Here is a 25,806-nt window from a genome sequence, read left to right as displayed (position 1 = left end):
GGGGCTTAGGTAACTTTGCCCAATATGAAGGTAGTAATTTTTTTTTCTAAACAGAGCTCAAAGACTCAAGGGATCAAACCAAAATTGATCAAGATTTAAAACGAGACACCTCCCAGCAAAGAACGTAGGAATCTCATTAGGTTATGTTGTGGGATTCATCCCACTTTGATGATTTAGGGGTTCTAAATCAGGAAGATATTTCTTCCAGAGAGGCAGTTGAGATTCTCTAAGGCTGTGTCTGCCCAAGAAAAGGGATGAGAATGTTGAGCAGATATCCAATGAATCTATTCTCCTAGTGTATACAGCCAGTCTAGATGACTCAAGCCAAAGAATCTCTCTCCCCACCACACCCCTTTTTTCCCCTCAGAAGGCAGGCATTATTTGCCAGGCATTATTGAGCTAATTGCCTCAGTTTTCCACTTTGCTGTGCCATGTAGGCGCAACCTTTTTGAAGAAAGTTCTTCAAGCCCACAGAATAGCATATTCTACTTTCAGAAGAGTCCTCATTGAACTCTTAACCTGTTAGAGCATACGGGATAAAACCTGCTGAATCGCATTCAAGGAAGGAGCCTTATTTCAAGGACCATCATGAAAGGGCACCCATTCAAAATAGGGCCCGTTCGTAGCCGTATTGGAATTAAATGGGGCCTGTTTCAAAAATGGGGCACTATCTAAGGAAGTGACTAAGTCTTACCGGGCTCGATCACTATGCCGGAATTCTGAATTGCTACAAATCCAGCCAACTTTGTAAAGGTATAATAACTAAATGCATAACTAAACTATACTAGCAGAATACATTCCATCGATCTGGGGGCCAGCATTCACGTAAGCTGAATGAATGGCAAGATTGTTTTCTGAGTTTTTTTCTCATCACACAGTAGGTTAATTTTCTGTTTGTTCTTCCATAGAAAGCAGCTCGTAAAGGCTTCCTTTGGAGCAGTCTTGATTGAGCGAGTCCCCCATCTTTGACATATGGTTCCCAGAAGCCGATGTGGAAACGGTGTGCGAGCTGGGCTGCGTTTATGACTGAGAACACACAGTTTGTAAATGTCTCAGGTATTTCCAATAAATTGGAGGTCACCATAAAAGATGTGAAGATAATAAATCTAGCTCCTAAGTATATTTTCCCTTTACCCAGTGGGGCCTCTCCTGAGATCGTTTGTCTCCAGTTCATTATCTTGTCTGCATTATTCAGCAGCTCTGTTCATGCTCCATAGGCTTCGAACAGCTTTTAACAGCTGCAGCATCCTCCAATTTTTACTTAAGTTCCCTCCCTCTTTGTAATAAAAAGTTGAAGCTGACTTTGATGCCTAATAGCTAGCTAGGTAATTGGACTGATGTTGAAACTGAGGGGCCTTACTTATCAAACATTTCCTCTAATGGTGTTTGATTTGTAGTATTGTTTTGGCAAAGCTTGCAAGTGAACACAGAATGAAAGTATTTAAAGGAAAACTGACAGAAACCACACCACTCTCCAAAATAGAATCATTCAGGATGCTGTTGTGAATAGTGACTTCTTTGCCATTTGGACTGAATGGGAACCAGCAAACCCACCTAGCAATAAAATAGCCTGGTCAAAACTAACACAAGACACAGGAGAGCAAATGAGTTTCAGAGGAGGAAAGGGCAGACTTGTTAACCTGCCTTGATGGAATGACCAAGCAGCCTCTCTGTTTAGCTCTGGCTTCCTGCCTCAGCCAAGATGCTGTTTACAGGCAGGTGTCAATTTTGTCTGCTCCCTAGGCTGCTGGCAGGTTGTTTGATTTTCAGAAGTGTTGAAGATATTCCATGGCTCATGTTAAGAGGATTCTGGCAAGGCTTAAACAAGGAGATCCAACAGAAACCAAGTTTGGTTCTTGTAGAGATTGTCCCGTGAGAGGGTAAAGCAAATTAACTTCTCTAATGACCTAAATTGGGCAACCCCTACAAGAAAGAAAAATGTGCATTATCGTTTCTTGGCATACAAGGTGACAAGGACTGCCAAAAATAGTGACAAACACGAAAGGAACAAGATTAAAACTACAGAAGAGATAATAGGAGTACATGGGGAACCTATCAAATGCCAATGATTTCTTCTTAACCATGAGATATTCGAACTACCAAAAAATATCCAAACAAGATGACTGAGACAGGTCACCTTTGACCAAACTTGAACTGGACACAACTCCATCCATCAGGAAATCTTCCAAGCTCGAATCAACAAAAGTCAAACATTTTTAAATAAAGCCAGAACTTTACAATTGAATTTCTGCACATCTACGGCTCATCAGTCATTCAGTCATAGTGTGATTACATGGTTCAGTAAATATGCTTAGTACACTTAGTACAGTGCTCTGTAAAAAGTAAGTACTCAAGAAATGTCATTGATTGATTGACATGCTATATTAATCTGTTTCTTAATTATGGAGATGCCTCACAAGCGGGGGTACAGAGAGTTCTCCTATAATGTGAGGGTTGTGTTCTTGAAGACAGTGTTATGAGAAAATTGCACTAGCCACCGATTCAGTGAGAATTAAATTGGTTAGGGGGTAGATGGCTTGAAGATAACCATCTTGAATGACATTTTCTTGGTACAAATTCCACTGTCATTGTTATCTCCACCACTAGCACTACCACTTGACCTTGGACAAGTCACTTAACTTCTCTGTACCTCAGTTTCCTCAACTGTAAAATGGGGTTTTAATTCCTGTTCTCCCTCCTACTTAGACTGTGAGCTCAGTGTGGAACAGGGACTATGCTTGACCTGATGAACTTACATCTACCCCAATGCTTAGAACAGTCCTTGACTCATAGTTAGTGCTTAACACATACCATAAAGATTATTATTAACAGAATGCTTTATGCCTTTGCCACCCATTGTTATTTCACTATATTAAGAACCTTTAATGTTGCAGCGAGAATCAGCATGGCCTAGTGGAAAGCACATGGGCTTGAGAGTCAGAAGACCTGGGTTCTTTCCTTGGCTCTGCCAGTTGTCTGCTGCGGGAACATGGGCAGTTCATTTAATTCTCTGTGCCTCGATTTCCTCATCTGTAAAATGGGGATTAAATACCTGTTCCCCCTCTTACTTAGACTGTGAGACCCATGTAGGACAGGACTGTGTCCAACCTGATTATCTTGTGCACAGATTAAGTACTTAACAAAAACCATAAAAAAAATACAAAGAAACATAAAGTACGGTGTGGAGTGCAGTGCTTTCATCTTTCCTACGGTATCTGTCACCAAATCCACTCTCCAATATTTTTAATCAACCAATCAATGGTATTTATTGAGCACATACCATATGCAGAGTACTGTACCAAGCACTTGGGACAGTCCAAAAGTGTTTGGGAGAGTGCAAAGTATTTTTAGATAATAATAATAGTATTTGTTAAGCACTTACTATGTGCCAGGCACTGTACTAAGTGCTGGGGTGGATACAAGCTCTCCGCTACTCTCCCATCCTTCCCAGCAGTATCCTCAGATGAGATCTCCTCCCTCCTCTCAAGCGCTACTCCAGCCACCTGTGCTTCTGACCATATTCCCTCTCATCTTATGAAATCTATAGCTCCGTCCCTCCTCCCCTCCTTAACTTCCATCCTCAACTGCTCACTCTCCACTGGTTCCTTCCCCACTGCCTTCAAACATGCCCATGTCTTCCCCATCCTAAAAAACCCTCTCTTGACCCCACCTCACCTTCTAGTTATCGCCCTATCTCCCTCCTACCATTCCTTTCCAAACTCCTTGAACGCGTCGTCTACACACGCTGCCTCGAATTCCTCAATGCCAACTCTCTCCTCAACCCCCTCCAATCTGGCTTCCATCCCCTACATTCCACCGAAACTGCCCTCTCAAAGGTCACCAATGACCTCCTGCTTGCCAAATCCAATGGCTCCTACTCTATCCTAATCCTCCTCTACCTCTCAGCTGCCTTCGACACTGTGGACCACCCCCTTCTCCTCAACACCAACCTTGACTTCACAGACTCTGTCCTTTCCTGGTTCTGCTCTTATCTCTCCGGCCATTCATTCTCAGTCTCTTTTGTGGGCTCCTCCTCCCCCTCCCATCCCCTTAGTGTAGGGGTTCCTCAAAGGTCAGTTCTTGGTCCCCTTCTGTTCTCTATCTACACTCACTCCCTTGGTGAACTCATTCATTCCCATGGCTATCTATTCTATTTATAATCTATTCTATTTATTTTATTTTGTTAATATGTTTGGTTTTGTTCTCTGTTTCCCCCTTCTAGACTGTGAGCCCACGGTTGGGTAGGGACCGTCTCTATATGTTGCCAACTTGTACTTCCCAAGCGCTTAGTATAGTGCGCTGCACACAGTAAGCACTCAATAAATATGATTGATTGATTGATTGATTGATTGAGTGGCTTCAACTATCATCTCTATGCTGATGACACCCAAATCTACATCTCTGCCTCTGCTCTCTCTCCCTCTCTTCAGGCTCGTGTCTCCTCCTGCCTTCAAGACATCTCTATCTGGATGTCTGCCCGCCATCTAAAACTCAATATGTCCAAGACTGAACTCTTTATCATCCCTCCCAAACCCTGCCCTCTCCCTGACTTTCCCATCACTGTTGACGGCACTACCATCCTTCCCGTCTCACAAGCCCACAACCTTGGTGTCATCCTCGACTCTGCTCTCTCGTTCACCCCTCACATCCAATCCGTCACCAAAACCTGCCAGTCTCACCTCCGCAACATCGCCAAGATCCACCCTTTCCTCTCCATCCAAACCGCTACCCTGCTGGTTCAATCTTTCATCCTATCCCGACTGGATTATTGCATCAGCCTCCTCTCTGATCTCCCATCCTCCTGTCTCTCCCCACTTCAATCTATACTTCACGCTGCTGCCCGGATCATCTTTGTGCAGAAACGCTCTGGGCATGTCACTCCCCTCCTCAAAAATCTCCGGTGGCTACCAATCAACCTACGCATCAGGCAAAAACTCCTCACTCGGCTTCAAGACTCTCCATCACCTCGCCCCCTCCTGCACCCTCCGCTCCTCGGCTATTAACCTCCTCACTGTGCCTCGTTCTCGCCTGTCCCGCCGTCGACCCCCGGCCCACGTCCTCCCCCTGGCCTGGAATGCCCTCCCTCCCCACATCCGCCAAGCTAGCTCTCTTTCTCCCTTCAAAGCCCTACTGAGAGCTCACCTCCTCCAGGAGGCCTTCCCAGACTGAGCCCCCTCCTTCGGGTCCCCCCCCCCCCCCACCCGACGCCCGCCCGGTGGAGCCGCCGCGGCCCCGGGGCCACCGGGTGGAGCGAGAGAACCAGGGCGGGCGGATGAGCAGCCGTACCCTCCGCCACGAGTTAAGGGGCCGCGGCCGGTGGACTTCGGTCACGGCGGGGAGGTCGCCTCGGCCTCTCCCCCCCGGTCGCGGTCCCCCTCCTCCCCCTCCCCATCCCCCCCGCCTTACCTCCTTCCCCTCCCCACAGCACCTATATATATGTATATATGTTTGTACATATTTATTACTCTATTTTACTTGTACATATTTATTCTATTTATTTTATTTTGTTAATATGTTTTGTTTTGTTGTCTGTCTCCCCCTTCTAGACTGTGAACCCGCTGTTGGGTAGGGACTGTCTCTACATGTTGCCAACTTGTACTTCTCAAGCGCTTAGTACAGTGCTCTGCACACAGTAAGCGCCCAATAAATACAATTGAATGAATGAATGAATGAATGAATACAAGCAAATCGGGTTGGACACAGTCCCTTTCTAACGTGGAGCTCACAGTCTCAATCCCCATTTTACAGATGAGGTAACTGAGGTCCAGAGAAGTGAAGAAACTTGCCCAAGGTCACACAGCAGACAAGTGGAGAAGGCAGGATTAGAACCCATGACCTTCTAATTCCCAAGCCCATGCTCTATCCGCTACTCCCTGCTGCCAGGAACGATGCTTGTATCCACCCCAATACAGATACCAAAATTATTATTAGTATATTTTTCCCAGTGCTTAGAACAGAGCTCTGCATACAGTAAGTGCTTAATAAATATGATTACTGCTATTACAGTCAGATGGAGGCAGAGGCTGGGAAGTTTAGCAGCATCAAGACTTGACTATACACATTTGCGTACAACTGTTTCTTCCTGCCCTGAATCTACTTGTGCTGACTCCTAGATTGTGTTATTCCTTGAGGGACTCCCTGAAGAAAGTTCCCTAAATATTCCATTGTGTTATAGCCAAATGGAGTGATGAAGACAAATTGAGACCCAAACTGGGTGTGTAGCATTTTGGGAGATTTTGATAGGCTAAATAGAGACACTTGCAGTCTATACTGTTCCCCCAACAGTTCAGGTTCCATAACAGGATATCGTCTCTTGATCTAAGAACAGTACCCATCAATCAATCAATCGTATTGATTGAGCACGTACTGTGTGCAGAGCACTTGGGACAGTAAAATATAACAGAGTTGGTAGACATGTTCCCTGCCCACACAGAGCTCACAGTCTAGAGGGGGAGAGAGACATAAAAATAAATCATGGCTATGTACATAAGTGCTGTGGGGCTGATGGAGGGAGGAATAAAGGGTTCAAATCCAAGTGCAAGGGTATCACAGAAGGGAGAGGCAGTAGGGGAAATGAGGGTTTAGTCAGGGAAGGTCTCTTGGAGGAGATGTGATTTTAATAAGGCTTTGAAGGTGGGAAGAGTGGTGGTCTGTCGAACATGAGGGGAGGAGGGAGTTCCAGGTCAGAGGCAGGACATGAGTGAGGGGTCAATGGCAAGATAGATGAGATTGAGGTACAATGAGTAGGTTGGTGTTATAGGATTGAAGTGAGCATGCTTGGTTGTAGTAGGAAATCAGCAAGGTAAAGTAGGGCTCTGATACAGGCTCTGCCACTTGCCTGCTGTGTGACCTTGGGCAAGTTACTTAACTTCTCTGTGCCTCAATTACCTCATCTGTAAAATGGAGATTAAATCCTATTTCCCTGCTACTTATACTGTGAGCCCACTTGGGACAGGGACCGTGTGTCCAACCTGATTAACTTGTATCTACTTCAGTGCCTGGCACACAGTAAACATTTAACAAATATCATAATTAAATTATGTGGAGGTGGAGGGGCAACCACTGGAGGTGCTTTAGAAGTGCAGAAATGTAGACTGAATGTTTTTTTAGAAAAATGATCCGGGCAGCTGAGTGAAGTGTGAACTGGAGTGGGGAGAGACAGGAGGCAGGGAGGTTAGCAAGAAGGCTGATGCAGTAGTCAAGGTTGGGTAGGGTAAGTGCTTGGAAATAGGTTAAGTACTGGTGGATTCCAAGAATTAGATCACAATACTATGTCAAAAACCAAGGGAACTATGAATTGCTCCAGTCAATTAATGGTATTTTTTGAGCGCTTATTTTGTGCAGAGCACTTGTACTAAGTGCTTGAAAGAGGACAATAGAGTTGGTAGACATGATCTCCAATTTACCAACTGCAAGGCTCCATTTTGTACTAACCCAGCACAGCTCTTGCTAGCCAGCAGCCATCCAGTTATGTCCCCAAACTGTCAAATCAGTGCCAAGTTTTTGTTTCATCCAAATCTCCTTGAGTTTTATTCAGCTTCAATTCACTAGATCCCCAATAGGTGTGGACTAGCCCAACCAAACTGTTAAATCGATAAGATCTTCTGCAAAGCACTTTCAAAATAAAATTAAACCTTCTGAAAGCCTGACTCCTTCAAAGGAGTGAGTCCTCTAAAAATACATACCCTCCAATTCCATGACCATAATTAGTATTTGCATCTGGAAATCAGATCAGCATTAACTTTTTGCTTTAACTTAATTCTCCTTTTGCCATGACCTTCTGACTCCCAGGCCCGGGCTCTAGCCACTAAGTCATGCTGCTTCCCTAGTAGATCCAAGTGCCCAGCCCTCAATTTACTGATCAAGTCTTCAGACCCTTTGGACTTGGAATTCTAACAGGAATGATGAAATAGCTCAATTTGGGCAGCTGTGAATGTGGCCAGGGGATAAACTGGGGACAGAGCTTGGCCAGGGCTTGGCCTTGGCACCTCTCGATTTGGTCGTTCAGCTATGAAAATAAAAATAAAACCTGCAAACATCTTAGATGTCAGAAGTGTCAAGAAGTGGCGTTGCCTAGGGGAAAGAGCATGGGATTGGGAGTCAGAAGGACCTGGGTTCTAGTCCTGGCCCCGCCACTTGTCTGCTGTGTGACCTTGGGCAATTCACTTAACGTCTATGGGCTTCAGTTCTCTCCTCTGTAAAATGGGGATTAAGACTGTGAGCCCCACATGGAACAGGGACTGTATCCAACCTGATGATCTTGTATCTACCCCAATGTTTAGTACAGTGTCTGGCACACGGTAAATGGTTAACAAATACTATTTTTTTTTAAAGTGCCTAACTCTTAAACAGTACTATTCTAATAGTACTATTCTAGCAGTTGGTTCTTTTAAATAAACTTGATATAAGGGAATGTGCAGCAGTATTATTATCACTAGCAACATGTGAGAAGCAGCATGGCCTAATGGAAAGATCATGAGCCTTGGAGTCAGAAGAAACTGGGTTCTAATCCCAGTTCTCTCATTTGTCTGCTGTGTCACCTTGGGCAAGTCACTTAACCTCTATGTGCCTCAATTACCTCATCTGTAAAATGGGGATCGAGACTGTGAGTCCCATGTGGGACATGGACTGTCTCCATCCTGATTAGCTTGTTTCTACCGCAGTGCTTAGCCCTGTGCCTGCCACATGGTAAGTGCTTAACAAATGCCATTAAAAAAATTAGCAATGATACCCATTCATAACCACTTGAGCCGTGGTCCTTCTTTCATTACAAATTAAATACTGGATGTGGTACAGTCAGAGGGAGCACACACACACACACACACACACACACACACACACACACACACACACACACAATTTTAGCAGGCTTCCCCTTGGATATCAGGAATTAGTGGATAAGAGTTTTATCACAGAAATATAGAGGTAGAAGAGACTCGAAGATATCATCTGACCCAATCTCCTGCCTCAGGCAGTGAATGACTGGACCATCAAGGATGAATTCCCAATCAATTAATCAATCAATCAACCAACCAATCATAGTTATTGAGCACTTACTGTGTGCAGAGCACTGTACTAAACACTTAGGAGAGTACAATCTAAAAGAATTGGTAGACAGGTTTCCTGCGCACAACAAGCTCACAGTCTAGAGGGGGAGACAGACATTAGTATAAATAAATAAATACAGATATGTGCTATGAGGTTGTGGGTGGGGTAAACAAAGGGTGCAAATCCAAGTGCAAGGGAGATACAGAAGGGAGTGGGAGAAGAGGAACTGAGGGCTTAACTTGGGAAGGCCTCTTGGAGGAGATGTGATTTTAATGAGATTTTGAAGGTGGAGAGAGCGATCATCTGTCGGACATGAACGGAGAGGGAGTTCCAGGCCAGAGGCAAGTTGTGGGCAAGGAGGGGTTGGCGGTGAGTTAAACGAGCTGAAAGTACAGTGAGTAGGTTGACATTGGAGGAGTGAAGTGTGCAGACTGGATTATAGTAGGAAATTAGAAAGGTAAGGTAGATTGTATGTGGCTCAGTGGAAAGAGCATGGGCTTTGGAGTCAGAGGTCAGGGGTTCAAATCCCGGCTCTGCCAATTGTCAGCTGTGTAACTTTGGGCAAGTCACTTCACTTCTCTGTGCCTCAGTTTCCTCATCTGTAAAATGGGGATTAAGACTGTGAGCCCCCCAAGGGACAACCTGATCACCTTGTAACCTCCTCAGTGCTTAGAACAGTACTTTGCACATAGTAAGTGCTTAATAAATGACATCATTATTATTGTAAACTCCTCGTGGGCAGGGGTCATGTCTACCAACTCTGTTGTATTGTACTTTACCAAGCACTTAGTCCAGTGTTCTTCACACAGTAAGCTCTCAATAAATACTGTTGATTGACTAACAGATTGTTGGTGCTCCAGGACTGGAGGTTTAACAAGCTCCTTTGGTAACCTAACCCAGTGTTTGACCATTTTTAAATGTAACTGATTTCAGAGCCAGCAGAAAATTCTCAAGGGGAAAGCCCCAGATCAATTGTCTAAGTATATTTTAGAGAGCGGTTTTCACCTGTCTCCCTTTGTCATCACTACTCCTGGTCCCAGAATTCTCCAACTGCACCCACCATCAGTTTGCCAACATATAGGTTAGGATGAGCTCCTAGGCTCCTTGCCAAAGAAAAAGTGTGACCAGGAAAGTGAAAGTCCTCAAAGGAAACACCACCAATGCCAAATTCATGCCTAGAGGCCTTAAATTTTTCACTTGAAAAAAAATATTTTGCCAGTCTGCTGAACTGGGGGAGGTTCCTGAAGTACATCAGCCTGTGGGGAGGGGAGTGGAGGGTGGTCATCCCTTTTAAACAATCAAGTCTTTAGGTTTTTAACTAGATGTTAAATCCTAGTGCCACTCGCGGTTCAGTCGATTAATGTGTGTAGTTACAGAAGCATTATCCCCTTAAATGAGCTAACTGCATACCAACAACCCTCATTAAGTAGTTTCTTGAAGACGGTATTCTTGAAAGTACTTGTTGCACATGATGCAAGGCACATGAAGGGACCCAGGGATGCCATTCAAAGGTCCCTTTTATTCCCCCAACAGGCTACACCATAGGGCTCTTTCGTACTTGCCTTGAGTACCAAATACCAAGAAGAGAGAGAAGCTCCAAACAATGCTGATTTTCCCTTTATGTCCCCTTCTTGTTCCCCCTCCTTCCCTACCCCAAATCCTTCCCAATAAACAACCAGCCCCTAATTGCATTTAACCCCCATGTGCCAGGCAGAAGGCAAAAAAAGCAGAGACGACAGACACAGTCTCCGTTAAATGTTACTTTTGTACATTTTGCTGGGCAGCTGCTACTTGCATTGGGCAGCATTCCCACTTCTCCCAGCCCGGCCCCTCCAACTCAAACTCTTTCAAACTCACCACAACCTCCAGCACTTATGCATTTATTTATACCTATTTTGAAGACTTTTGCTTATATGCTTTTCAACTGCACATTTGATTACTTTCTTCAACTTGTAAATATTTTCCTGTCTGTCTCTCCTAACAGAGTGTAAACTCCTTGTGGATAGGGAATGTGTCACGTGCTCATTTTGTAGTCCTCAAACCCTTAGAATAGTGTGCAATGCACCCGCGGGCACTCAACAGATATTAATACTAGTATTATAATAACTCAGCCTTCCTTACTCTAAAAGCAAGATGTGTGTGTGTGTGTGTGTGTGTGTGTGTATAGCTACAATTCTATTTATTTTGATGGTATTGACACCTGTCTACTTGTTTTGTTTTGTTATCTGTCTCCCCCTTCTAGACTGTGAGCCCATTGTTGGGTAGGGACTGTCTCTATAAGTTGCCGATTTGTACTACCCAAGCGCTTAGAACAGTGCTCTGCACACAGTAAGCACTCAATAAATACGATTGAATGAATGAATGAATGAAGATAGGTTTTATTGGGTAAAAGTTCGGTAGAAGTCAGATTTGGGTTCTTAAGGGAAGACAGGCAATTGTAAGCTCCTTGAGGACAATGGTTGTGTCTACTCTATTGTACAATAGAATACTCTCCTAAGTGCTTAGTACAGTGCTCTATACACCTTAGGTACTCAGACCATGCCACTGACTGATCAAATGATTGATTGTGAGTGGTTTGCTCAGTTTCTCCTTGTTTCCATCTCAATATCCAGGCTTGGATTATATAGGAGGAAAAAGGTTCGTGTTGTTAGCAATCAGATCACTCCACCAGGTTCCCTTATTCCCCCACTTTTGTTACCCCAACATGACTCTTCAAACAGATATCCAACCAAGTTCCATAGGGGTCTGGCCATTTGCTTACCAAACCAGAAAGAAATTTTAAAACGACATTCATTTTTAAGGGAGTCTATGCTTCAATTTTGCATGCTTAACTCATCCACAAAAAGCTTCCCCGCCAATTGTACAGCAAGAAGGAAGACATCATTCATACATTCATTTAATCATTTATTGAGAACTTACAGTGTGCAGAGCACTGTACTAAACACTGGGAGGCGGGAAGAACAGATGGAACAAGTCAGGGAGATGCGAAAGGGAGTGAGAGGAGAGGAAAGGTGGGGCTTAGTCAGAGAAGGTCTCCTGGAGGCGATGTGCCTTCAATAAGGCTTTGAAAGTGGGGGAGAGTAGCTGTCGGATTTGAGGAGGGAGGATGTTCCAGGCCAGAGGCAGGATGCGAGGATGACGGGAGGCATCCAAAGCCTCAAGACTAAATATCTTTTTCTCTGGAGATAATGTGTTCCCTGATGAATAAATAAATAAATACGATGAATAAATACGATTGATGATGATGAGAGGATTAACCCTTCCAGAACCTTGGGGGAATCATTTTCTTCCAATTCTCTAAGGGTGACCATGTAACCTGGAAGAGTTCATCTGTTTCATCTGGGTGTGGTTTACCAGGTCCAAAGGAGGAGTTCTCTCACTCTTCCAAGTGTTAACCAAGTGGTCAGGCCATGCATGATACATTATTCAGGCTCTGAGATGAATTTACAGGTAAAAAAAAAAAAGAAATCACTTGGATCACTGAAAAAGAATGACAAATGGTTGACAGGTTAGCATTAGGCCTCTTTCCTCAAGACGACGAGTGTCTATGGGAGTGGTGTGGGCAGTTGGGGAGCAATATATCAGAAGTTTAAGACCAGGGCAAGGAATGTATTTTCCTTCATTAGTTTTCAAAATTCAACAACTGAATTGCCTGAGGTGCTAATTAGGGAAGGGCAAACCCTGCAGTGCTTTCATTTTGGATACATTTTTGTGCTGTTTTTTCAGAAGTGGAGTGTTGTGCAAAACCTAAATTGATTTTTACCTCCCCTCTCCCTGCCTTTGGTTTTGAAAGGAAAACCAAAGTGCCGCAGTAAGCTCATTGTGGGCAGGGAATGTCTCTTTATTATTGTATTGTACCCTTTCAAGTGTTTAGTACAGTGCTTCTCACACAATAAGCACTGAATAAATATGATTGAATGAATGTTTTGGTTTTGTCAGACATTTCCAAGATCTGAATGATGGTTAGGGAGATAAGGGTCTTTTTTTTTCATGTCTTTTCACTGACAAGAGAAGGCAAGCTTTGCTAAGAATGACAAAATGTAACTCTCTAACCAGGATCTGTGTAGTTAAAGAAGACTGGAGACTAATTCCTGTGTTAACAACGATGGTATTTGTTAAGCACTTACTATGTGCCAAGCACTGGAGTAATAATAAATAATAATAATAATAATAATAACAATAATAATGCTGGCATTTAATAAGCACTTACTATGTGCAAAGCACTGTTCTAAGTGCTGGGGAGGTTACAAGGTGATCAGGTTGTTCCAGGGGAGGCTCACAGTCTTAATCCCCATTTTACAGATGAGGTAACTGAGGCCCAGAGAAGTTAAGTGACTTGCCCAAAGTCACACAGCTGACAATTGGCAGAGCCAGAATTTGAACCCCTGACGTCTGACTCCAAAGCCCGGGCTCTTTCCACTGAAAAGTAGTCAGGTTGTCCCACATGGGGCTCACAGTCTTAATCCCCATTTTACAGAAGAGGTAACTGAGGCATGGAAGTGAAGTGACTTGCCCAAGGTCACACAACAGACAAGTGGTGGATCTGGGATTAGAACTCACGTCCTCTGACTCCCAAGCCCGCATTATTGCCACTAGGCTATGCTGCTTCTTTATTCAAATCAATTAGTGGAAAACCAGAAAAGTTTATTATGTGAAGATTGACAATCTGGTTATAATTAGTGAGTCCAAGATAAATGCTTGCAGGTTAAAATGAATGAGGCAAATGTATATTTCACATCACCTGATGAATTCAGCTTATTGAAGGGGGATGAGTAAAGAAGAAAGCAAAGAGGAGAGAGAGGAGAGATCAATGGTGAGGCTTTTGCGGAAAGCTTTTGTGGGGGGAAAGTTTTCTCCCATGGCTTCTGGGTTCTACAACCCCCCACAAAAGCTTTCCACAAAAGCCTCACCATTGATCTCTCCTTTCTCTCCTCTTTGCTTTCTTCTTTACTCAAGAAGAAAGGACAAGAGACTCACTTAAATCTCTGGAACCCCTGCCTCTAGTGGTATAGTTACTACCTGAGCAGATAGTATAGTTACTACCTGAGAAGTGGTATAGTTACATGCCCCCAGTGGAATAGTTACTACCTGAGCAGATGCACAGATGGCCAAGGGAGGTAAAGGCTGGTGGCAGAGCCTCGGAAGTAACGGACAGGTCAGTGCTGAAGCCAGGTCAAATCCTAGAGCCACAGGAAGAGGGGCAACTCCTTGGTCCTTAAACCAGAAGCTGGTATGCCAGGCAGGACCTGTGCTGAGGATTGTCAGGTCAGAGTCTATTTCTGGAAAACTTCTCCCTCTGTCTAGCACCAGTCCAGTGCCTTGAACATGCATGTGCTTCCTTTGACTGTGATGGTTTTTAAGCAAAGAAACATCAACCCTGAGCACTTTAGCTCTGGCTTTTTGTTGTTGCTTTGGGAAGAAGTTGCTTCAATAAGAAGAAGAATGGTGGAATTTGTTAAGCACTTACGGTGTATCAAGGGTTGGGGAATATACAAAATAATCAGATCAAATGCAGTCCCTGACCTGAGGTTCACAATCTAAGCAAGAGGGAGACAGGTATTGAAGCCCTATCACTGATTAATTCATCGGTTGATTTTTACAGACGAAGAAACAGAGGCACAGGGAAGTTAAGTGACTTGCCCAAGGCTACAGGGCAGCAAGTGGTGAAGCCGAGATGAGAACCCAGGTCCTCTGACTCCCGGGGCCATCCTCTTTCCACTGGGCAAAGTGTCTTGTCCCTTTTTTCTGCCCTATTTTTGAAGAACATCTTCTGATCACTGCTAGTGAAGTATCCTAGTCCACGGAAGGCAAATGAAAATGCTGGCCGGTGGTCACCCTTTCGGCGATGCCAGCGACTCTGAATTGCAGACTCCTCCAAACCACAATGGCGACCTCACCCTGCAGCAGCTGTAAAATGGAAATGCAATCACACAAAGAATTATCAGCTTTATGAATTGAGGAGTCTTGACACTACTTGACATTCATTCTCAATTACCAAGTTCAGGTTTCTCGCCTTCACTGAGCAGCACTACAGAATATCTCAAGTAAATGAGTAGATTCTGGGCACCCACGATGGTGTAAGGAGCCTGCTTCACTGCTTCAAAGGGCCTGGGTCAGCCAACAAAGCATTAGGCATTAAATTATTTCTGACAGCAGCCACGGGCTATTAGAAATGGAACCCTTCTCTCTCTTTCAGATGTTTATCTTTGAAGAAAGCACTCACTTCTTTATTGCAGCCATAAACTCTGTTATAATGATAAAAATAAAAAGGCATTTGACATGTGGCTGGGACGGACCACGGAAAGTGTTAATTGGTGGGTTTCACACTTCTTTCACTTACTAGTTACAAGGTAGGACTTGCAAGCACAGAACCCCAAATGAAGGTGTGTTGATAAATAGCCATAGACCTGAGCCCAGGATGGATCAGATCACTTGTCTGAAACATGAACTGAATAGATATCAGTTTGTATGGGGGGTTGGGGGGAGGGAATTTTGTCCAGACCTGTGTGTGTTTGGCGGCGGGTGTTTGTCTTAACCTCATTAATTACAGGCTACTAGGTGCAAAGGCACCAATGGAATTTGACATTTTTGTAGTAGTAGTAGCATTTATTAAGCTCTTACTGTATGCAGAACCCTGTATTTAGCTCTAGGAGAGAATACTCATGTGGGAAACAGACATGGGCCCAGTTCAATCAGCCATTTTGAACCTTTTCCCTTTAGTTTATCTGTAGCGTATAAAACTCCTCACTATTGGCTTCAAAGCTGTCCATCACCTTGCCCCTTGTTACCTAACCTCCCTTCTCTCCTTCTACATCCCAGCCCACACACGCCACTCCTCTCCCATCTCACAGGCCCGCAACCTTGATGTCATCCTCGACTCCGCTCTCTCGTTCACCCCACACATCCAATCCGTCACCAAAACCTACCAGTCTCACCTCCACAACATCACCAAGATCCACCCTTTCCTCTCCATCCAAACCGCTACCTTGCTGGTTCAATCTCTCATCCTATCCTGACTGGATTACTGCATCAGCCTCCTCTCTGATCTCCCATTCTCCTGTCTCTCCCCACTTCAGTCTATACTTTACTCGGCTGCCTGGATCATCTTTGTGCAGAAATGCTCTGGGCATGTCACTCCCCTCCTCAAAAATCTCCAGTGGTTGCCTGTCAACCTACGGATCAAGCAAAACCTCCTCACTCTCGGCTTCAAGGCTCTCCATCACCTTGCCCCCTCCTCCCTCACCTCCCTTCTTTCCTTCTCCAGCCCAGCCCGCACACTCCGCTCCTCTGCCGCTAACCTCCTCACTGTACCTCGTTCTCGCCTGTCCCGCCATCAACCCCCGTCCCACGTCCTTCCCCTGGCCTGGAATGTCCTCCCTCCACACATCCACCAAGCTTGCTCTCTTCTTCCCTTCAAAGCCCTACTGAGAGCTCACCTCCTCCAAGAGGCCTTCCCAGACTGAGCCCCCTTTTTCCTCTCCTCCTCTCCATCGCCCCCGCCCTACCTCCTTCCCTTCCCCACAGCACTTGTACATATATTTGTACAGATTTATTACTCTATTTTACTTGTACATATTTACTATTCTATTTATTTTGTTAATGATGTGCATATAGCTATAATTCTATTTGTTCTGACGATTTTGACACCTGTCTACATGTTTTGTTTTGTTGTCTGTCTCCCCCTTCTTGACTGTGATCCTGTTGTTGGGTAGGTACCGTCTCTATATGTTGCCAACTTGTACTTCCCAAGCGCTTAGTACCGTGCTCTGCACACAGTAAGCGCTCAATAAATACGATTGAATGAATGAATGAATGAATGAGTGAATGAATGGTACTAACCTTCTCACTGTGCCTCGTTCTCACCTGTCCTGCTGTCAACCCCTGGCCCATGTCCTACCACTGGCCTGGAATGCCCTCCCTCCTCAAATCTGCCAAACTAGCACACTTCCCCCCTTCAAAGCCCTACTTAAAGCTCACCTCCTCCAGGAGGCCTTCCCAGACTAAGCCCCCCTTTTGCTCTGCTCCCTATCCCCTCCCCATCGCCCTGACTCGCTCCCTTTTCTCTACCCCCATCCCCGCCTCACAGCACTTGTGTATGTATGTACATATTTATAATTATAATTCTATTTATTTTTTATTAATGAGGTGTATATATCTATAATTCTATTTATTTATAATAATAATGATGGCATTTATTAAGGGCTTACTATGCGCAAAGCACTGTTCTAAGCACTGGGGAGGTTACAAGGTGATCAGGTTGTCCCACGGGGGGCTCACAGTCTTCATCCCCATTTTACAGATAAGGTAACTGAGGCACAGGGAAGTTGCATGACTTGCCCAAAGTCACACAGCTGACAATTGGCAGAGCCGGGATTTGAATGCATGACCTCTGACTCCAAAGCCCGTGCTCTTTCCACTGAGCCACGCTGCTTCACAATGCTTTATAATGATGCTACTGATGCCTGTTTACTTGTTTTGATGTCTGTCTCCCTGCTTCTAGACTGTGACCCCATTATGGGCAGGAATTGTCTCTATTTGTTGCTGAATTGTACTTCCCAAGCATTTAGTACAGTGCTCTGCATAAAGTAAGTGCTCAATAAATACGATTAAATGAATGAATGAATGACTTTTGATTTTGCCCCATCTCCATCCCCGCAGCACTTATGTACATATCTTTAAATTACAGATTATAAATTACTTATTCATTATTTATAAATTACTTATTACTTAATATCTTTCTCCCCCTCTAGACTGTAAGCTCATTGTGGGCAGGGAATGTGCCTGCTAATTCTGTTGTGACATACTCTCCCAAACACTTGATACACTACAATATATATATTAACCACTATATATATGTTTTCTTCTCTAGGGCTAGTACTAGGCAAGTGGGGAGTCTGGACATTTTAATTCCCATAATGGATTTCTTTTTAATTGCATCAAGTTTTCCATAAAACTTTCCAGGCCAAAATGGATTTAAGCTGATTTATGCATCCATCATCATCATCATCATCATCATCATCGTCAGTATTTATCGAGTGCTTACTGCATGCAGAGCACTGTAGTAAGTGCTAGGGAGAATACAACAGAGTTGGTAGACACATTACCTCTCCACAATAAGCTTACAGTATATAGGGGAAGACAGACACAATATAAATCAATAATTCATAATATATAATTTATATTTATATATAAGTATATATATACTGCCAATTCTGCCACAGGTTGCTCCAATGAATTTTCAGCATCTCTTCTGTTGCCAACTGAAGCAACATTCTGGGATGTGAGATCTGGAAGATTTGATCATATTTTAATGTGACATAAATGTATTGCTTTTTCTCCTTCCTCACTCTGTAAAAGATCTGGAGTTGGGAGGCAGCATGGCCTAATAGTAAGAGTAGAGGACAAGAAGCAGAAGACCTGGGTTCTAATACTGCCACTGTCTGCTGAATGAACATAACTTCTCTGTGCCTCAGTTTCCTCATTTGTAAAATGGGAATAAAATACTTGTTCTCCCTCTTGGACTGTGAGCCTCATGAGGGATAGGAACTGTGCCCCATTTGATTATCCCCCTCTAGACTTTAAGCTTCTCCCTCTAATAATAATAGTGATCTTTGTTAAGCACTTACTATGTGTAATGCACTGTGCTAAGCACTTGGGTAGTTACAAGATAATCAGGTCCCATATGGGGCTCACAATCTAAGGAAACAGGAGAGCAGGTGTTGAATCCCCATTTTGCAGATGAAGGAACTGAAGCCAAAGAAGTGAAGTGACTTGCCTAAGGTCACATAGCAGGCCAGAATTAGAACCCAGGTCCTCTGACTCCCAGGCCCATGCTCGTTTCACTAGGCCATGCTACTTCTCTGTAGACTGTAAGCTCCTTGTGGGCAGGGAGTGTGTCTACCAACTCTGTTGTATTGTACTCACCCAAGTGCATGTGCTTTGCACATATTAAGTGCTCAATAGATACCATTGATTGATTGATTGATCAAGTGCTTAATAAATGCCATTATTATTATTACTGTCAGTTTTGTGGGAGTGTATGTGTGTGTGCATGTGTCAATCAATCAATGTTTTTATTGAGCACTTACTATGTGCAGTACACTGAACTAAGCACTTGAGAGAGAGGAACACAATAGAGTCGGCGGACACGTTTCCTGCCCACAATGAGCATATGTGTATCGTGTATTATGTATCGGTTCTAGTTCCAGCTCTGCCACTTGTCTCCTGTGTGTCCTTGGGCAAGTCACTTAATTTCCCTCTGCCTCAGTTACCTCATCTGTAAAATGGGGACTAAGACTGTGAGCCCTATGTTGGATGGGGACCATGTCCAACCCTATTATCTTGTATCTACCCCAATGCGTAGTACAGTGTCTGGCACACAGTAAGTGCTTAACAAATACCATTAATAAAAAAATAGTAAAAAGGAAGAGGAGAACATGTATTGAATCACCATTGCACAGAGGAGAATACTAAGGGCCAGAGAAGTCAAGGGAAGGGACGTGTAGTAGTATGGCCTTCCTTTCCTGGGAGTCAGAAGGACTAGGGTTCTAATCTTGGCCCTGCCACTTATCTGTTGTGTGGCCTTGGGCAAATCACTTAATTTCTCTGGGCCTCAGTTTCCTCAACTGTAAAATGGGGATTCAAAACCTGTTCTCCCTCCCACTTAGACTCTAGCCCCATGTGGGGTAGGGACTGTGTCTGATCTGATTAAATTCTATCTACCCCAGCACTTAGAACAGGGATTGAGTCATAAGTCCTTAACAAATACCATAAGGGAGAGAAAGGAAGGAAGGAAGGAAGGAAGGAAGGAAGGAAGGAAGGAACGAAGGAAGGAAGGAAGGAAGGAAGGAAGGAAGGAAGGAAGGAAGGAAGGAAGGAAGGAAGGAAAGGAGGGAGGGAAGGGAAGGGAAGGAGGGAGGGAGGGAGGGAGGAAGGAAGGAAGAAAGAAAAAAGAAAGAAAGAGAGAGAGGGAGAGAGAGAGAAAGAAAGAAAGAAAGGAAAAAAGAAAGAGAGTAAGAAAGAGAGTAAGAAAGAAAGAAAGAAAGAGTAAGGGAGGATGAAAAGACTGTGTGAGAGATCCTGGACTGCTATATGAATGCAGGATGCTACTTAAACATCATACATAAACATGATAAAAGCATGATATCATGTTGCCATGATGTTTATGTATTTTGCAATCGGCTGTTTCCTTTTTCCTTTTTGAAGCGCTTCATAGTTCTCAGTTTGTCCTCTGAGTCACTTGTGTTGTTCCTGTATTATCACATTTGCTTAGTTAGTATTATTCATTTACACTTTTTAACTTTTGCATTTCAACTCCAGTGACCTGTATTCAGGACTGAGACATTGGAACTTCTGAAGTTTTACCCAGGCTCCATTACTGACTTACTGTGTAGCCCTGAGTTAGTCATTTAACAATATTTCTGTCTGGGTTTCCTCATTTCCTCATTCCTCGACTCCACTCTCTCATTCACCCCTCACATCCAAGCCATCACCAAAACTTGCCGGTCTCAGCTCCGCAACATTGCCAAGATCCTCCCTTTCCTCTCCATCCAAACCGCTACCCTGCTCGTTCAAGCTCTTATCCTATCCCGTCTGGACTACTGCACCAGCCTTCTCTCTGATCTCCCATCCTCGTGTCTCTCCCCACTTCAATCCATACTTCACGACGCTGCCCGGATTGTCTTTGTCCAGAAACGTTCTGGGCATGTTACTCCCCTTCTCAAAAATCTCCAGTGGCTACCAGTCAATCTGCGCATCAGGCAGAAACTCCTCACCCTAGGCTTCAAGGCTCTCCATCACCTCGCCCCCTCCTACCTCACCTCCCTTCTCTCCTTCTACAGCCCAGCCCGCACCCTCCGCTCCTCTGCCGCTAATCTCCTCACCGTGCCTCGTTCTCACCTGTTCCGCCGTCGACCCCCGGCCCACGTCATCCCCCTGGCCTGGAATGCCCTCCCTCCGCACATCCGCCAAGCTAGCTCTCTCCTCCCTTCAAGGCCCTACTGAGAGCTCACCTCCTCCAGGAGGCCTTCCCAGACTGAGCCCTCTCCTTCCTCTCCCCCTCATGCCCCTCTCCATCCCCCCGTCTTACATCCTTCCCTTCCCCACAGCACCTGTATATATGTATATATGTTTGTACATATTTATTACTCTATTTGTTTATTTTACTTGTACATATCTATTCTATTTATTTTATTTTGTTAATATGTTTGGTTTTGTTGTCTGTCTCCCCCTTCTAGACTGTGAGCCCACTGTTGGGTAGGGACTGTCTCTATATGTTGCCAACTTGTACTTCCCAAGCGCTTAGTACAGTGCTCTGCACACACTAAGCGCTCAATAGATACGATTGATTGATTGATTGATTGTTTTGTAATATCAAGATAACATCCGTACATCCCTTTAAAATAGGAAAACAATTTCTGTTTACATCACTTCTTCATCAGACACCCAAAGCCTGCATTACTATAATCTAAGGCCAGGGCTTTCTTCTTTCAGTGACATCCACTATAATGCTGTAATCACTGTTGACACTGTAAAGTCTCTTAAAATACTCAAATTGCTCTTCTCCAAGGGAGAGTGATATAATAGATGTGGAATTCAATGACATGTAGGCAATATTCCTATGAACTTTTTCCCTACGCATAAATCACGGCTGGCTTCTCTGGGGGACTGTATCCAGCACCAAGTAAAGGGACCAATCTTAGAGGAAGGAGGAGTTAGTTACTCATGAAATTAGCATAAGGGTTTAGGAAATGTTTGCCATTCTTGTTTGTGTTTTCAAATCTTTGTGTCCCTACTTAGACACATCAAAACTCTCTATAGACTAGCATAAGGCTAGTCATCACAGCCAAGATTAAATAAATAGGCCTTGTTTCGTGACAAATATAAAACATGTGTGACCTTACATTATTAAGAAATACATTAGCCCCAACATTATTTATTTGGGATATTCACGTTGACAACGTCTCACGAATGTCAATCTTTTCAAATGGCTAAAAACCTGTTTAAAATGGATTAGTCTTCTTACTTCACAGTGGGAGAAATAATGAGAGGGATACAAATGTAAATGAGCCCTTTTTGTTGAGCACAACATTCATAGCAAACGCTTGCATTACAAAGGACGCTCTATGGCTCTGAAGGTGTGAAGTGGTTCCAGGATCTGGCCGATACTTGCTGCCATCTGCTGGTCACCCAAAAACTCCCCAGAAAGGGTTCGCTTGAGGAGATCCGCTTGTATGTTGGGGGGAAGCTGGTTATTTATTCATTCAATCGTATTTATTGAGCGCTTACTGTGTGCAGAGCACTGTACTAAGCGCTTGGGAAGTACAAGAGAGAAGCAACGTGCCTCAGTGGAAAGAGCCCGGGCTTTGGAGTCAGAAGTCATGAGTTCAAATCCCGGCTCTGCCAATTGTCAGCTGTGTGACTTTGGGCAAGTCACTTAACTTCTCTGGGCCTCAGTTACCTCATCTGTAAAATGGGGATTAAGGCTGTGAGCCCCCCGTGGGACAACCTGATCACCATGTAACCTCCCCAGTGCTTAGAACAGTGCTTTGCACATAGTAAGCACTTAATAAATGCCATTATTATTATTATTATTATTACAAGTCGGCAACATACAGAGACGGTCCCTACCCAACAACGGGTTCACAGTCTAGAAAGGGGAGACAGACAACAGAACAAAACATGTAGACAGGTGTCAAAACCATCAGAATACATAGAATTATAGCTATATGCACATCATTAACAAAATAAATAGAATAGTAAATGGGTACAAGTAAAATAGAGTAATAAATCTGTACAAATATATGCAAGTGCTGTGGGGAGGGGAAGGAGGTAGGGCGGGGGGGATGGGGAGGAGGAGAGGAAAAAGGGGGCTCAGTCTGGGAAGGCCTCCTGGAGGAGGTGAGCTCTCAGTAGGGCTTTGAAGGGAGGAAGAGAGCTAGTTTGGCGGATGTGTGGAAGGAGGGCATTCCAGGCCAGGGGAAGGATGTAGGCCTGGGGTCGACGGCCAGACGAGAACGAGGTACAGTGAGGAGGTTGGCGGCAGAGGAGCGGAGGGTGTGAGCTGGGCTTAGCCAGGTGCTTGGCTATCCCTCTCCCCCGGTAGGCATCGGGGACCTCCATGTGCTGCAGGTCCACGATCCTCTTTCCCACCTACTCATAGAGCAGGACCGCCGGGTCATGACAACCATTCAGTCTGACTGTGAATTGCCTCCGTTTCCGATTGTGTTCCACGTGGATGGGGCAGTTCTGCTCCAGGGTGTTGAGCTGAGCTGAATGGGCCATGGGTTATCAGAATGAAGCTCGGTAATCAGAACAATCAGATTCCAAACTGACGTGGCAGGGGCCCGGGGAGGAGGGGGTTGATGTTGGATGACTGAACGAACTTGGACCCGAACCTATTGGAGGTGGCTGAACCCGTTTGTTCAGTTATCCACACTTTCAGTGACCTGAATTGACCTTATTCCGATTCATCAATCATTCAATCATTCATTTAATTCATCAGTGGTATTAATGGAATTAATTAATGGGAACAGCATAGCTTAGTGGAAAGAGCCCGGGCTCTGCCACTTGTCTGCTGCTGTGCCTCAGGTTGTCAGGTTGGAAAATTGACAATTTAACTGGGGAAAACTTCCAAGATCTTGCTTTTTTTCGTTAAACTCTTTTTTTGTTGTTGCTTACTGCAGTTGCTTAAATTGATAGCTTCTTTAACTCAGACCAGGTGGATACTAGGAAAGCCTGGAATTCTTACCCAGGGAAAATTCCCTTTGTAAATGGAACGTTGTTTCTACAATGTAGGGGACCAGAGAACCCAAGGATAGCTGCCTTCTCCATTTCCCTCCTATTTCTGGGCTGACCCAAGGGGAATAGTTCTGGGTTGTGTCCCAACTCCTCCCATCTAAATGGTGATTTGTATCCAACCTGACAAAAATGCCCATAGAATAGAGACAAGAAAAACACACGTCGGATCACTAGATTATCTGAAATAGTTTTTAAAAAGGTTTTGAAAGTTTCACTTGGGAGTAGTGACAAACGAAATAATCAATAGTATTTACTAATCATCTACTTGTGCAGAACACTGTACTAAGCACTTGGGATAGTGCAATAAAGTTAGAAGCCACAATTCGTGCCATTAAGGACCTTACAACCTAAAGGTTAATGTAGTCCTTGCCCCAGATCTGGGACCAACTTACAGGTTGGCTTTCAGCAAACTGTTGAACTCCTCACAGACTCTGTTTCCCCATCTACAAAATGAGGATAATAACCTTGGCATCTGACTTGCCTCTCAAGTGTCTTTGGAGATTCACCCATTCACCCATGTCCTGTATAACAAGCTGTCCTAAGTGGTGAGGTAGATTCAAGGTAATTAGGTAGGACACAGTTTCTTTTCCCACAAGGGGCTCACAGCCTAAATAGGAAGGAAAATGGGTATTTAATCCCCCATTTTATAGATGAGGAAAGTGTAGCCCAGAGAAGTTAAATGACTTTCCCAAGGTCATACAACAGGCAAGTGGTAGAGGAAGGATTAGGACCCAGGTCTCTTTACCCCCAGGTCTGTGTTCCTTCCATCAAGCCACACTGCTTCCTGGTTGTCACCTTACCCATTGGAGATTAGAAATGACAAAATTTTTGGCCCTTAGTTATTTCCTTTTGGCCTACAAACCCAGTAGATTTATAGCAGGGCAACACTTCTTTGCCCTTAAGAGGAAGAGAATGACTGGTGATGGGAATAAAGGCTGTTCAATCTATGCCTAATTTTGGAAGAGGCAGGTGTTTGGGGCCTACATTCTGGCAACACCAGAACAAGGGACGAAACTCACACACAAAGTTCCATCAATCAGAGGCATCAAAGGGTGATGGGCTTCAGCTCCTCCAGGCAATTCCCACATGACGGTCTTTATCCTTGACATACCCCTTACCTCACATCAGTGATGACTGGCATTGGACCCTTCTGGCTTTTCCTGAAATGCTCTCAGCTGTGCCTCAGTTCTGCTGCCCTAATGATTATGGGATCATGATGAAAATCACTATTGACTTTCATTAGGCTGGAGATCAGGGCTACGAGAGGTAGCTTCCTTTTTAAGCAAGGTGAACTTGCCCCAACCATATGGGTTTTAATTACAGATTCCTACCAGTTCATAGTTCAGGAAAGGTGGCAATTGAAAGTTTTTGTTGCACTTTCTGTTGTGAGCCTCCTTCTAGACTGTGAGCCCGTTGTTGGGCAGGGACCGTCTCTATACATTGCCAACTTGTACTTCCCAAGCGCTTAGTACAGTGCTTTGCACACAGTAAGCGCTCAGTAAATATGAATGAATGAATGAATGAATGTTGTTTCTATGCAATACCCTTTAGTTGTACATAAGCTTATCTTGTGGCTCATGCAATGTTGTAAGTAGGCCTTCGTGTAGGCATTTTGGGGAGGGGAGATTGAAGTGTTGAAACAAAATCTGTTGAACTTCATACACAGTGAATTCAGTACCCAGTTATTAAATTATTAAATAAATTTCACAAATTGTTTTTGAAACACACCATCTTCATTTCTCAATAATACCCTCAGTTTTAACCAGATGCATCTAGGAAAAATGGGTGGGGGCACAAGGAAAAACAAAGAACACGAATTTCATAACTGGTAGGGCAAAACACTATTGAAATTAATTTTTATTGTCTCGATGGCATGTTTCTTCTTCGTGGGTTTTTTTTTTAACATATGAGAAGGAGTGTGATCTATTGGATAGAGCATGAGCCTAGGAGTCAGAAAAA

The sequence above is a fragment of the Tachyglossus aculeatus genome, chromosome X4, assembly GCF_015852505.1.
Source record: "Tachyglossus aculeatus isolate mTacAcu1 chromosome X4, mTacAcu1.pri, whole genome shotgun sequence".
NCBI classification, from domain to species: domain Eukaryota; kingdom Metazoa; phylum Chordata; class Mammalia; order Monotremata; family Tachyglossidae; genus Tachyglossus; species Tachyglossus aculeatus.
The sequence above is the reverse complement of the archived record's forward strand: the minus strand, read 5'-3'. Positions refer to the sequence as shown.